Below are 12,226 nucleotides of genomic sequence, written 5' to 3'. Positions count from 1 at the left end.
AAGACACAAAGAAATGGAAAAACATTCCATGCTCATGGATTGGAAGAATTAATATTGTTAAAATGTCAATACTACCCAGAGCAATCTACACATTCAATGCCATACCAATCAAAATTGCACTGGCATCCTTCTCAAAGCTAGAACAAAGAATCCTAAAATTTGCATAGAACCACAAAAAGACCCTGAATAGCCCAAGTAATATTGAAAAAGAAAACCAAAGTGGGAGGCATCACAGTCCCAGACTTTAGCCTCTACTACAAAGCTGTAAGCATCAAGACAGTATGGTATTGACACAAAAACAGACACATAGACCAATGGAATAGAATAGAGAACCAAGAATTGGACAGACACATGTATGGCCAACTAGTCTTTGACAAAGCAGGAAGAGTATCCAATGGAAAAAAAGACAGTCTCTTTATCAAATGGTGCTGGGAGAACTGGACAGCAACATGCATAAGAATGAAACTGGACAACTTTTTTACACCGTACACAAAACTAAACTCAAAATGGATGAAAGACCTAAATGTGAGACAGGAAAGAATCAGAACCCCAGAGGAGAAAGCTGGCAACAACCTCTTTGACCTCAGCTGCAGCAATCTCTTGCTCGACACATCTCCAAAGGCAAGGGAATTAAAAGCAAAAATGAACTATTGTGACCTCATCAAGATAAAAAGTTTCTGCACTGCAAAGAAAACAATCAACAAAACCAATAGGCAACTAACAGAATGGGAAAAGATATTTGCAAATGACATATCTGATAAAGGGTTAGTATCCAAAGTCTATAAAGAACTTACCAAACTCAACACCCATAAAACAAATAATCCAGTGAAAAAATAGGCAGAAGGCATGAATAGACACTTTTCCAAAGAATACGTCCAGATGGCCAACAAACACATGAAGAAATGCTCAACATCACTTATCATCAGGGAAATACAAATCAAAACCACATTGAGATACCACCTCACACAGAGTGGCTAAAATGAACAACTCGGGAAACTACAGATGCTGGCCAGGATGTGGAGAAATGGGAACCCTCTTGCAATGTTGGTGGGAATGCAAACTGGTGCAGCTGCTCTGGAAAACAGTGTGGAGGTTACTCAAAAAATTAAAACCTAGGATTACCCTGTGACCCAGCAATAGCACTACTAGGAATTTATCCAAGGGATACAGAAGTGCTGATGCATAAGGGCCCATGTACTTCCATGTTTATAGCAGTGCTTTCAACAATAACCAAATTATGGAAAGAGCCTAAATGGTCATCAACTGATGAATGGATAAAGAAGATGTGGTTTATATATACAATGGGGTAATACTTGGCAATGAGAAAGAATAACTCTGGCCATTTGCAGCAACATGGATGGAACTGGAGGGTATTATGGTAAGTGAAATAAGCCAGGCAGAGAAACACAGCAATATTTTTCTACATATGTCTCCTGAGGAAACAAAAGAAAAACAAACTATTGGGGTTACACCAATTTAAAAAAAAAGTGCACAGGTAAAAAATCTATTCACAAAACTAAAAGAAAATCTATTGAATGTGAGTAGATATTTGCTAGTGATATGTGTGATCTAGGGTTAGTATCCAAAATACATAAAGAACTTGTACAACTCAACACTCCAAAAAGCAAATAATCCAATTAAAAAATGGACAGAAGAGGGGCGCCTGGGTGGCTCAGTCGGCTAAGCGTCCGACTTCAGCTCAGGTCACGATCTCACGGTCTGTGAGTTTGAGCCCCGCGTTGGGCTCTGGGCTGATGGCTCAGAGCCTGGAGCCTGCTTCCGATTCTGTGTCTCCCTCTCTCTCTGCCCTTCCCCCGTTCATGCGCTGTCTCTCTCTGTCTCAAAAATAAATAAACGTTAAAAAATTTTTTTTAAAAATGGGCAGAAGATATGAACAGATATTTCTCCAAAGAAGACATCCAGATAGCCAACAGACACATGAAGAGTTGGTCACTATCACTCATCATCAGGGAAATACAAATCAAAACCGTAAGGAGATATCACCTCACATCTGTTGGAATGGCTAAAATTAAAAAAAAAACATAAGAAATAACAAGTGTTGGTGAGGTTGTGGAGAAAAAGGAACCCTGGTACACTCTTGGTGGGAGTGCAAATTGATGGGACCACTATGGAAATAGTATAGAGGTTCTTCCAAAGCTAAAAACAGAATTAGCATATGATCCAGCAATTCTACTACTGAAAATTTACTCAAAAATGTGAAAACACTATAATGAACAGATGCATCCAGCCTGAAGTTTACTGCAGCATTATTTATACTAGCCAAGATACGGAAGCAGCACAAGGGGCCATGGATAGATGAATAAAAGAAGATGTGGTGTATATATATATGTACAAGGAAATATATATATACACAAGGAAGTATTACTAAGCCACAAAAAGGACAGAAATCTCACCATTTGCCACAACATGGATGGAGCTAGAGAATATTATGGTAAATGAAATAAGGCAGAGAAAGACAAATATCCTATGATTTCACACATTGGTGGAATTTAAGAAACAAAACAAATGAAACAAGAAAAAAGGGACTAATGAAAAGACAGACTTTTTTAATGTTTATTTATTTTTGAGAGAGACAAAGTGCAAGCAGGGGAGGGGCAGAGAGAGAGGAAGACACAGAATCTGAAGCAGGCTCCGGGCTACGAGCTGTCAGCACAGAGCCTGACACAGGGCTCGAACTCATGAACTGCCGAGATCATGACCTGAGCCCAAGTCGAAGACTTTTAACCAACTGAGCCACCCAGGCTCCCCTCAGACTTTTAACAATAGAGAACACACTGCTGGTTACCAGAAGGGATGTGGGTGGGGGACAGGGGAAATGGGTGAAGAGGAGTAGGATTATCCTTATATTGATGAGCACTAAGTAATGCATAGAATTTTTCAATCGCTATATTGTACACCTGGAACTAATATAACACTGTACGTTCAATGGAATTTTGAAAAACCAACCAAAGGGAAAGAAAACACCAACTCAGCGCACCAAAATGTATAGTTCTTGGTTTATGTGATTTTTCCTCCAGTGTAGACTAAAAGCCCCTGGAATAAAATAATTGCATTGTGAACACTGTATTTTCATGAGTGCAGCAAGGTTCTTGGATCCAGGCTGGTGCTAAGGACGGGTGAGTGAATACATTTTTTAATTTTTTAATTTAAAATTTTTAAAAAAATATTTATTATTTTGAGAGAGAGAGAGAGAGGGAGAGAGAGAGTGAGAGAGAGTGAGGGTGTGAGCAGGGGAGGGGCAGAGAGAGAGGGAGACACAGAATCTGAAGCAGGTGCCAGGCTCCGAGCTGTCAGCACAGACCTGGACACAGGGCTCGAACTCACAGACCTCGAGATCATGACCTGAGCCAAAGTCGGACGCTTAACTGACTGAGCCCCCCAGGCGCCCCTGGCGCGTGAGTATATTAATGCAAGTCACACAGACAGGGAATTCTTCAGATGTTTCAATGTCCTACAGTCTCTGTGGTGGCAACTGGTTCCTCCCTCAGAATAATGGCGTATTGGTGGGTGCTGACACTGTTACACGGGCAATCATGGGGGAATCTGGAAAAGCAAATAGAGCAAGAGTTAAAAAGGAAACCATGGGCACAAAATGGCGGCTTGGGCCAGGCCAACTCCCCAAACGTTGTTGAACAGCTAACCTAAGTGCAGTTCCAACCTTGCCCAGAAATGTAAGTCTTCCCCTGTCAGTGAGGAATCCTCTGGTCAGTGCCAATAAGGTCCTCTGTCACATGGACCCTCTCCCTCTCCATCCCACAAGGAGGGGAGGTCATCTGCATGATTAGACCCTATCTTCCCAATTAAGGGAAGGTGACCTTCAAATCAATCTGCTTGATTTTGTATTTGAACACAGGCAGTGAGAAGTCAGAGATGTGAATGGGCTGGGGTGGGGGTGACACAAGGAAGGAAGACCATAGGGAGTGACCCAAGGGCACGAGGGACAGGGTGACAGCAGACTCCAGGGCTGGGTGCTGGGGAGCCATGTGACTTCATGGGTTACTGTCTGGATGAGGAGAAAAGGCACGAGAGGTAGGGTCCCTTTTCCATGCCATGCAAGACATGCTCCCCAGCACTTGAATTAGGGCCACAGGGAGCACGATGGAGGCTGGTGACAGGGAGAAGCTGGAAGTGGAGAGCAGGGTCAGACCCGGAGGGGAAGTGAGAGTCTGAGCAGGTGTCCAGGGTTGAGGGCGGAGCCCATCTGCATTGTCGGGGAGACTCAAGGCAGGCATGTGTGTTGAGAAGGAAGTCAGAAGAGAGGGGCTGTGTGTGGGGAGGTTTGTGAGAACAGACGCCAAAGACCCACTTTCTGAGAGAAAGAAAGAACATCTGCACATAAGATGCTGTTGTTGCAACTGGTGTTGCTCACGGTTCTTGTCCCAGGTGGTGACACAGACGACGGTGAGGACTCCTGGTGGGAGCGTGTGTGTGTGTGTGTGTGTGTGTGTGTGTGTGCATGTGTGTCATATGTGCACACGTGTGCAAGTCTGTGCGTCCTGTGGAAGTGTGTACACATGTGTGCATGTGTGTCTTTGTGTGTCTGTATGTGTGTGTAAGTGTGTGCATATAGGTCCCTGTATGTGAGTCTCTGTGTCCGCATGTATGTATGTATGTCTGTCTGTTTGCATATTTATCTATGTGTGTGCATACATGTATAAATCTGAGTGTGTGGGTGTGTCAGTGGGTTTGTGCACATTCCTGTGTGTGCACTTGTGGTGTAGGTTCCCCGCCACACACCTGGGGAGTAAGGGATGTCAGCCTGGTTCCTTCCTGAGCGTCTCTGACCCCATGTCCCTCTGAGGTCAATGAGACCATGAAGGGTATGAAGCTCTGGACTCCTGGGCAGCACATGTCTCCAGAGAGAACTATGGCTCCCTGTCCTCTGGATTTTGGTGGCCTCCCTGGCACCTCAATTCTGCATTCTCTGTCCTTCCCAATGCCATTCTCTTCCTCAGTCTATCTGTTCCTGTGGCACAGATTTCCAGGAGCCAGTCTCTTTTCGAACCATCTTGACAACATCCTTTTACAACCATTCCTGGACACAGAATCAGGGCTCATCTTGGCTGGATGAACTGCAGACTCATGGCTGGGACAGCAAGACGGGCGCTTTCAGTTTTCTGCGGCCCTGGTCCAGGAGCAACTTCAGCAATGAGGAGCTAATGGAAGAAGAAAAGTCATTTTATACATTCTCCATCAGATTTCCTCTGATCTTTCAGGACCATGTCAGTGAATGGCAGCTTGAATGTGAGTTCAGTTCCCTCAGGGTAGGTGGGATGGAGGTGGCCAGTGTGTGTGTCTCTTGAGTTTCTTTTTCCTCCAGGAAAGAGCCTCCACTGGCTTCTGAACCTCATGTATTCCCATCATAAAATGGAATCAAACCATGTGTCAGGGGGCAGAAACTAGACCTGATCTTGAAAAGCTGCATGTTCTCTGCTACTTCCCCTCGTCTCATTGACCTCAGGCTGTGCTCGCGTTTCTCCACTAGTTTCTCCTGTGATTACCCCATTCCCTGGCCTCTAGCCAGGTACATCCCTCTCCTTCACTGTGTGACAGATCCTTCAAATGTGCTTTTCTCCCCATTCAATCCTGTCAGCAAACTTTGTCTATGTGTTCCCTATACCCAGTGCTCTCCCTTCACTCTAGATGATTTTATCCCAGCTCTCCCATGGAGCTATTCCCTGTTCTCTGCCCACATCCTTCCTGTTTCCCCTAAAACATTTGTTCCATCTCCAGTAATTTACCTCTACCTCTGTCTCCAGTGACCACCATTCCCATCTGTCTGAACTTCCACTCAAACCAAACTTTGTTCCATTCCCTCCAGTGCTCTCAACTTCTCCCTCTGATTCACCCATCGTTGGCTTCTACTCCCTTCATTTCATCTCTTTCCCTCCCCCTTCTTGTAACCCAGAGCCACCCTTTTCAGATCCCTTTCAGGTACAGGTGGCAAAAGGCTGTGGGCTACATGTTGGGGAGCCGTCAGTAGGCTTCATGCAGATTGCATATGAAGGATCAGATCTCGTGAGCTTCCAGAACACGTCATGGTGGCCATCTCCAAAGGGAGGAAGGAGGGCTCAGCAGGTCTCCAAACTATTCAATCAGTACCATGTGGTCAACTTACGAATATGAGCAAGTATTAATGAGGTCTGCCCCCGTTTTCTCTTGGGTCTTCTTGAGGCAGGAAAGGAAGATCTTCAGCGACAAGGTCAGTCCTGCTTCCTCTTTCCAAGAATTCTCACTCTGCATTCAGAAATTTGCACCATTTCCTCAAATTCAGGGGAGAAGGGGGCAAGGGAGAGAGGTGATGATGGTGATAGGTTTCGAGAGGTGGAAAGATGTGTGTATCTAAAGCGATGTGAAAATCTACCTTCTCAGTCTGAGAATTGCTGTCCTGTCTCTGCAGTGAGGCCAGAAGCCTGGATGTCCACTGGCCCCAGTCCCAGTCCTGGTCGTCTGCTCCTCGTGTGCCACGTCTCTGGCTTCTACCCAAAGCCAGTATGGGTGACGTGGATGCGGGGTGAGGAGGAGCACCAGGGAACCCGGCGAGGTGACAACTTGCCTCATCTGATGGGACATGGTATCTTCAGACGTCCTTGGACGTGGAAGCCAGAGAGGCAGCTGGCTTGTCTTGCCGAGTGAGACACAGCAGTCTAGGAGGCCAGGACATGGTCCTCTACTGGGGTGAGAAAGGGTAGGGGTCCAGCTGGGAAAAGGGGTGGGTGGTCCTGAAGCAGAGCAGGAGGGTGAGATGAAACATTTGGGATTCTAGGGACTCCAGACCATAAAGGAAAAAAAATGTAAGAACCCAAGAAATGGAGAGCTGGGGTGAGGGTCCTATGGATGTGGGTGGAAGTAAAGGGTTGGGTGAAGTCCATCACTGAACAGGGATGGGAAAAGAGAAAGAGGAAGGGTGGTTGGTGAGACAGAGGGTGACGGAAGCAAAAGGGACCAGGAAGGTGCAGGTCAACCCGGGGTGGATGGGAATTGACACCCTCTGTGCACCGAACCCACAGAGCAGCCCCGCCCCGTGGGCTTGGTCTTCCTGGCGGTGGTTGTGCCCCTGGTGCTTCTGACAGGTCTTGTGTTCTGGCTCTGGAAGCGCTGGTAAGTCTGGAGCCGTGTTTCTGCTCTTTGCCAACTGTGTCCCCACCTTTCTGTCTGTCCTCAGCCCTCCTCCTCACTGTCACCCTGCAGTCCTCACCTCCACTTGCTGCAGAGCATTTCCAATCTGTTCCTCCTAGGAAATCACACTGGAGACCTCAGTGCACTGGTCTCCCTTTGGAGAGAGGTCCCAGCAGCCCAGGACCAGGATGTCCCTAAACCCAGGTCAGATGGTGGACTTGCAAGTCTCTGTGTGCAGCTTTTATCTTTTCTTTCTGCTCAGTGATCAGTTGTCAAGACGAGTTAAGTGTAATTTAGCAGAATTTGTTGTTCTGACCTGATTCTGGGGCTTAAACATCAAAAGTATCTTAGATTAAAATGAAGTCCCAGAAACCTCCATGAGCCACTGGCATCAGGTGTCACTTCCTGCAGTAAGCCGTCCCTTCTTCACAAGTCAAATAAATTTTTGCTTGGCTGGGATTAGCTTCACATTTTCCTGCACTTGCAAATCTATTCCTGACTCCCAGCCCTTGTTACCAACAGTTAGGGTCGTTTTCCTTCTAATTCTTAGAACTTTAGAGATGAGGTCCATGTCTTTTTAATATTTGTAACCTTGGCAAGGAATCTCCCCTGCATGGAATATGTCCTCAATAAAATCTGTGTTGCAGTTTTGTCAATATCATAGGTTTTTCTTTTTCTTTTACCTCGTGACATGTTTGTAGTAGTTGAGACATTTGCACATGAGGACATTCACGGAAAATAACGTTGAGGATGGGAGAGGTGGCAAAGGTGAAAATTATTGGGAAAGGGAGAGCAAATTATGGGACTTCCCCAAACTTCTCTCCTAAATTAGCCTTGTTGACTGGTTCTCTAGGGTCCAGTCCACCTTGTCACCCTCGCATGGCTACCATGCGGTGTTTGGTTGGTTGACTCCACCCCCAGGTGTAGCCCTGGGCTCCGATCACCTTGAGTCTCTCAGGAGAAAGTATCCTTGACAATGTGACAGGATGACGGATGGGCAGGTTACATCAAGTTCAGGCCAAGACAGAAGCTACTTGTCCTTGGTCAGAGTGATGGTTCAGGGCTAGATACCTGCTCCAGGTGGCTCAGGTCACAGGCATTATGACTCTTGTGGTCAATGGCAGGAAAAGAGATGGTGTCTCTTGTCCTGGATAATAAGGTTGGGGTATGAAGCCTGAAACAACTACAACCCATTTTTCAGCATCAGGGAAGCAAGGCTGAGGATGACACCTTCATGCAAGAAGGGGGAGAAATTGCGCACGTGACCTTTTCCAAGAGAGTGGATCCGAAGCGTTCTCATGGCAAGAATGAGAAGAAAAGAAAGAGAAAGGAGAACATCCAGATGGGAGCTGGTGGCTGTGTTGCCTACTGTGCTTGTGGGCCTCGTGTCACCACGGACACACACACCACACATCAAGCGTGTACTTCATTTTATGCTCTTTAGAGAGAACAGAGTTTATTGCTCAACAATGAAAAGTATTCAAATGTGGGAAGAATGCTACATAAAATATCGATTTTCATGGTTTGCTTGAATGCAAGCTTTCTTGACCAATTCTTCATTTTCCTAACAAATGCTGCATGGCACACCGGAGGCTCTGCAGCTAAGCACGGAGGCATTCGTATCCAGCTCCCGACACGCCCCGTGTGCCCTGGGCTCCCGAAGTTCTTCAGGCCTCGTCTCTGAGAAGTTGTTGGAAGGCGTTCATCAGGAGGACCTTTGTTCATGTTACATCATAGTCTCTGCTGCTCCTGTTAGTGCCGGCGGGGGTCCACGTGGCCCATCGTGCCTCCCAGGTTTCCTCCCTGGCTGGTCAGGAAGCCGCATGCTGTACAAAGGTACAATTTTCATTTAAAACGTTTTTTAGGGGCGCTTGGGTGGCGCAGTCGGAAAGGCGTCCGACTTCAGCCAGGTCACGATCTCGCGGTACGGGAGTTCGAGCCCCGCGTTGGGCTCTGGGCTGATGGCTCAGAGCCTGGAGACTGTTTCCGATTCTGTGTCTCCCTCTCTCTCTGCCCCTCCCCCGTTCATGCTCTGTCTCTCTCTGTCCCCAAAAAATAAATAAACGTTGAAAAAAAATTTTTTAAACGTTTTTTAATATTTTTCATTTATTTTTGAGAACGAGAGAGAGAGAGACAGAGAGAGACAGAGAGAGAGAGAGACAGAGTTTGAGTGGGGAGGACCAGAGAGAGAGGGAGATAGAATCTGAAATAGACTACAGGCTCTGAGGTGTCAGTACAGAGTCGGACACAAGGCTCAAACTCATGGACGGTGAGATCATGACCTGAGCTGAGATCAGGCACTTAACAAACTGAGCCTCCCCCCCCCCCCCAATTTTCGTTTGTGATCATACTTCCTTGAAGCCAGAAAGAGCAGCCACAATGAAACCAAAACATCAGGAAACTGAAGGCAGACACACAGACCCACTGAAGGGACTGGAGCCCCAACAACCCTGGGCTTCTCAGTGTCGTCAGCTGATATATTCCCAGTATGTCTTCAGCTCTACAGGGTGGATTTCTGTCTTTTGTGACTGGACACTCCTCTCTGATGGATGTGGATGTGGTCCATGGGGAGGTTGGGCTAATGTCTCTTTTTCTTGCAATGTTTTTCCTCACTTCTCTCTTCCTCCCCCTGAGTTCTTGTAAATATTCCTTTTCTTGCCTGCTTGCCTTTTTCTTCATGTGTCCACATCTGTCACACTCTTACCCTGTCTTGCTTGGTAATCCTGACATCTGGGTGAGGCCCCATCCTGGGTGTTGTCATGGCTTTCTAACAAACCACTGGTCAGGAATGCATTGCCGGTTCTGCTGCTGAGTAAGTGACTGGTAAAAATTCACTCCACGGTTTTCCTACAGATGACAGACAAGCTGCACAGCCTCCATGAACCAGGAAATGTGACAATGGCAGTGAAATCCTCAAAGTGCAGGAAATTTTCCATGGATTTCCTGCACACACAATATTTTCATTTTTTCCTTCCTTCCCTTCTTCCTCCCTTCCTCCCTCTTTCCTTTTCTCCCTCCCTCTGATCATCCCTTCCTTCCTCCCTCCCTTCCTTCCTGTCTCCCTTCCTCCCTCTGTCTTTTCCTCCCTCCCTTCCTTCCTTCATCCCTCCCACCCACCTTGCCTTCCTCCCTCCCTCTGTTCCTCCCTTGCTTCCTTCCTTCCTTCCTTCCTTCCTTCCTTCCTTGGCTTTTCCCATTTGTATGGTAAACATATTCTCTGAGGCTGGTTTCAAAACATATGAGAAGCAGCTCGTGCCCATATATTTAAGGTATAAAATAATATTGTCCTCCAAACTTTTAGCTTATTTATTTTTGATGTCTATATTTAATTATCCAGAGGCAAACTTCAGAACTGTTAAAATAAGAAAATTTCACCTTATAAATTTGACCAGTAATTGCTTTATTAAATGTTCCATGAATCGCACATCACCTCATCTGGCACAGAGGTGGACACTCAGAGACGTTGTACAAATGAAGGCTTTTATACAGGGAGGGTGGGGCCAGGGAATGAGTAGCAAATGACAAGCCTTCCGGGAGTCAGACCTGCTTTCTTGGGGGAAGAACAGTGTGCGTGTCTTATCATCGGGGGCTGGAGAGGACCCAGGAGACAGACCCATTGCTCTATGGAAAGAAAACTTTCCTGCCTGCCTGGGTAAGACTACATTTCCGGGGTTGTGAAATTTGTTCAATTGGGTATGAAGTCCCAGGGTGGGAACTCGGTTTATGACATTCTTTTGGGTCTGAGATTTTCTTTTTCAAATAGGATGTGGCTCAAGGGTATGTATCTTCATCGTCTTGTCCCCCCACCAGCATGAGCTGCCCTTGGTTCCCTGCTGGCTGGTCTGCTTGGGACAGAGAGGGGGACGCTACCTCTGCTCTGGTCCAGTCCCATCCTCAGCCAGGTGCTTTGTGTTTCACTTTGGGGACTGGGCCTTCTGAGAGTTCCCCCTTTGCCTCAGCAGATGGAGCCTCTTAGTCTGGGACAAGGTGTGTTCCTGTCCCTTCCCCCACTGCCCCTCCCCCAGCTGCAGAGTGGCTCACTGTGCCCTGAGGTAGTGGGGCTCCCTGCCCTTCCCACACCCAATGAAGGCTCCTTTCTGTGTGGGGAATAGTAGCCTTCCAGCCTTTTTCAGGAGGGGGCTGCTCTCAGACCTCATGCTTGTACCACCAGAAAGCAGCTCTCTGGTCCGTATCCTGGTCTCCATTCCATCTGGAACCCCTGGGAGGTTGGTGGGCAAAATCCTGGAGGTATAGTGAATTTCCTGAGTCTGTGACTCTCAGGACCTCCCAGGACTCTGCTTGCTTTCAGTCAATTGTTAGCAAGTGTAGCTGAATTATTCCTTCCGGCTTACAGAACCTCTGGCATCTGTCCCAGGTAAGCAAGGGTTTGCATGCCCTATTTTTTTGATGAGTCTGTATTTCTCTGGTATTCACGTTAATAAGTTGCTCTGATCCTTCTGCTCTGATGGACTCAGGAGGAGCCATTCTGATTATCCAGCCTTTCAAAATCTTAAGTGTGGGAGTGAGCTCTTCTTTCTGTATTCCAATCTGAACATTCCAAACAATATTATCTGTCTCTCATTAGCCTGAGGTTATTTCTGCTTACCGGTCAACCAAAAAATAACAAGACCAATAGCCCAAACACATTGTGTGGAAGATATAAAGCACAAACAAATACTTAAGAGCCTTTAAACACTTAAGAACACCAAGGAGGTAGAAGGTCAGCGTGTCCAGCATGGCCAACTCATGATAAGACAAGCATGGAACATTCTAGCAGGAACATTAGGAAGGGAATCTGGATACATGATTCCAGAACACTCTATGAACTCCGCATACTATAAATTCCCATGATTTCTTATTGTACATTTGCCGTAGGACCCTCTGTGTGAACTTCATGGTTATTAGCATATGTTTACATCCAAAAGAAAATGTGCAAGATTCTCATTTCATCAGGTCAGATTACAGCCACTACTTTTTGATTCTTCAAAGATCTTTATGTCAAAGAAGTCCATAATCTTAAGAATGATTTGACGCCTGAAGTGAATTATTCAATCATTCAGAGGTAATCGTTGGGCACCTACCACTT

General features: G+C 46.4%; 1 pseudogene; it reads left to right on the top strand.

The window, feature by feature from the left end:
- The first annotated feature begins 4,297 nt into the window (after positions 1–4,297).
- LOC125155417 (T-cell surface glycoprotein CD1a-like) lies at positions 4,298–7,338 on the top strand (annotated as a pseudogene).
- Positions 7,339–12,226: the final 4,888 nt, after the last annotated feature.

The sequence above is a fragment of the Prionailurus viverrinus genome, chromosome F1 (genome assembly GCF_022837055.1).
Source record: "Prionailurus viverrinus isolate Anna chromosome F1, UM_Priviv_1.0, whole genome shotgun sequence".
NCBI lineage: Eukaryota > Metazoa > Chordata > Mammalia > Carnivora > Felidae > Prionailurus > Prionailurus viverrinus.
Note: the sequence above shows the minus strand (reverse complement) of the source record. Positions and strands in the feature narration are given on the sequence as shown.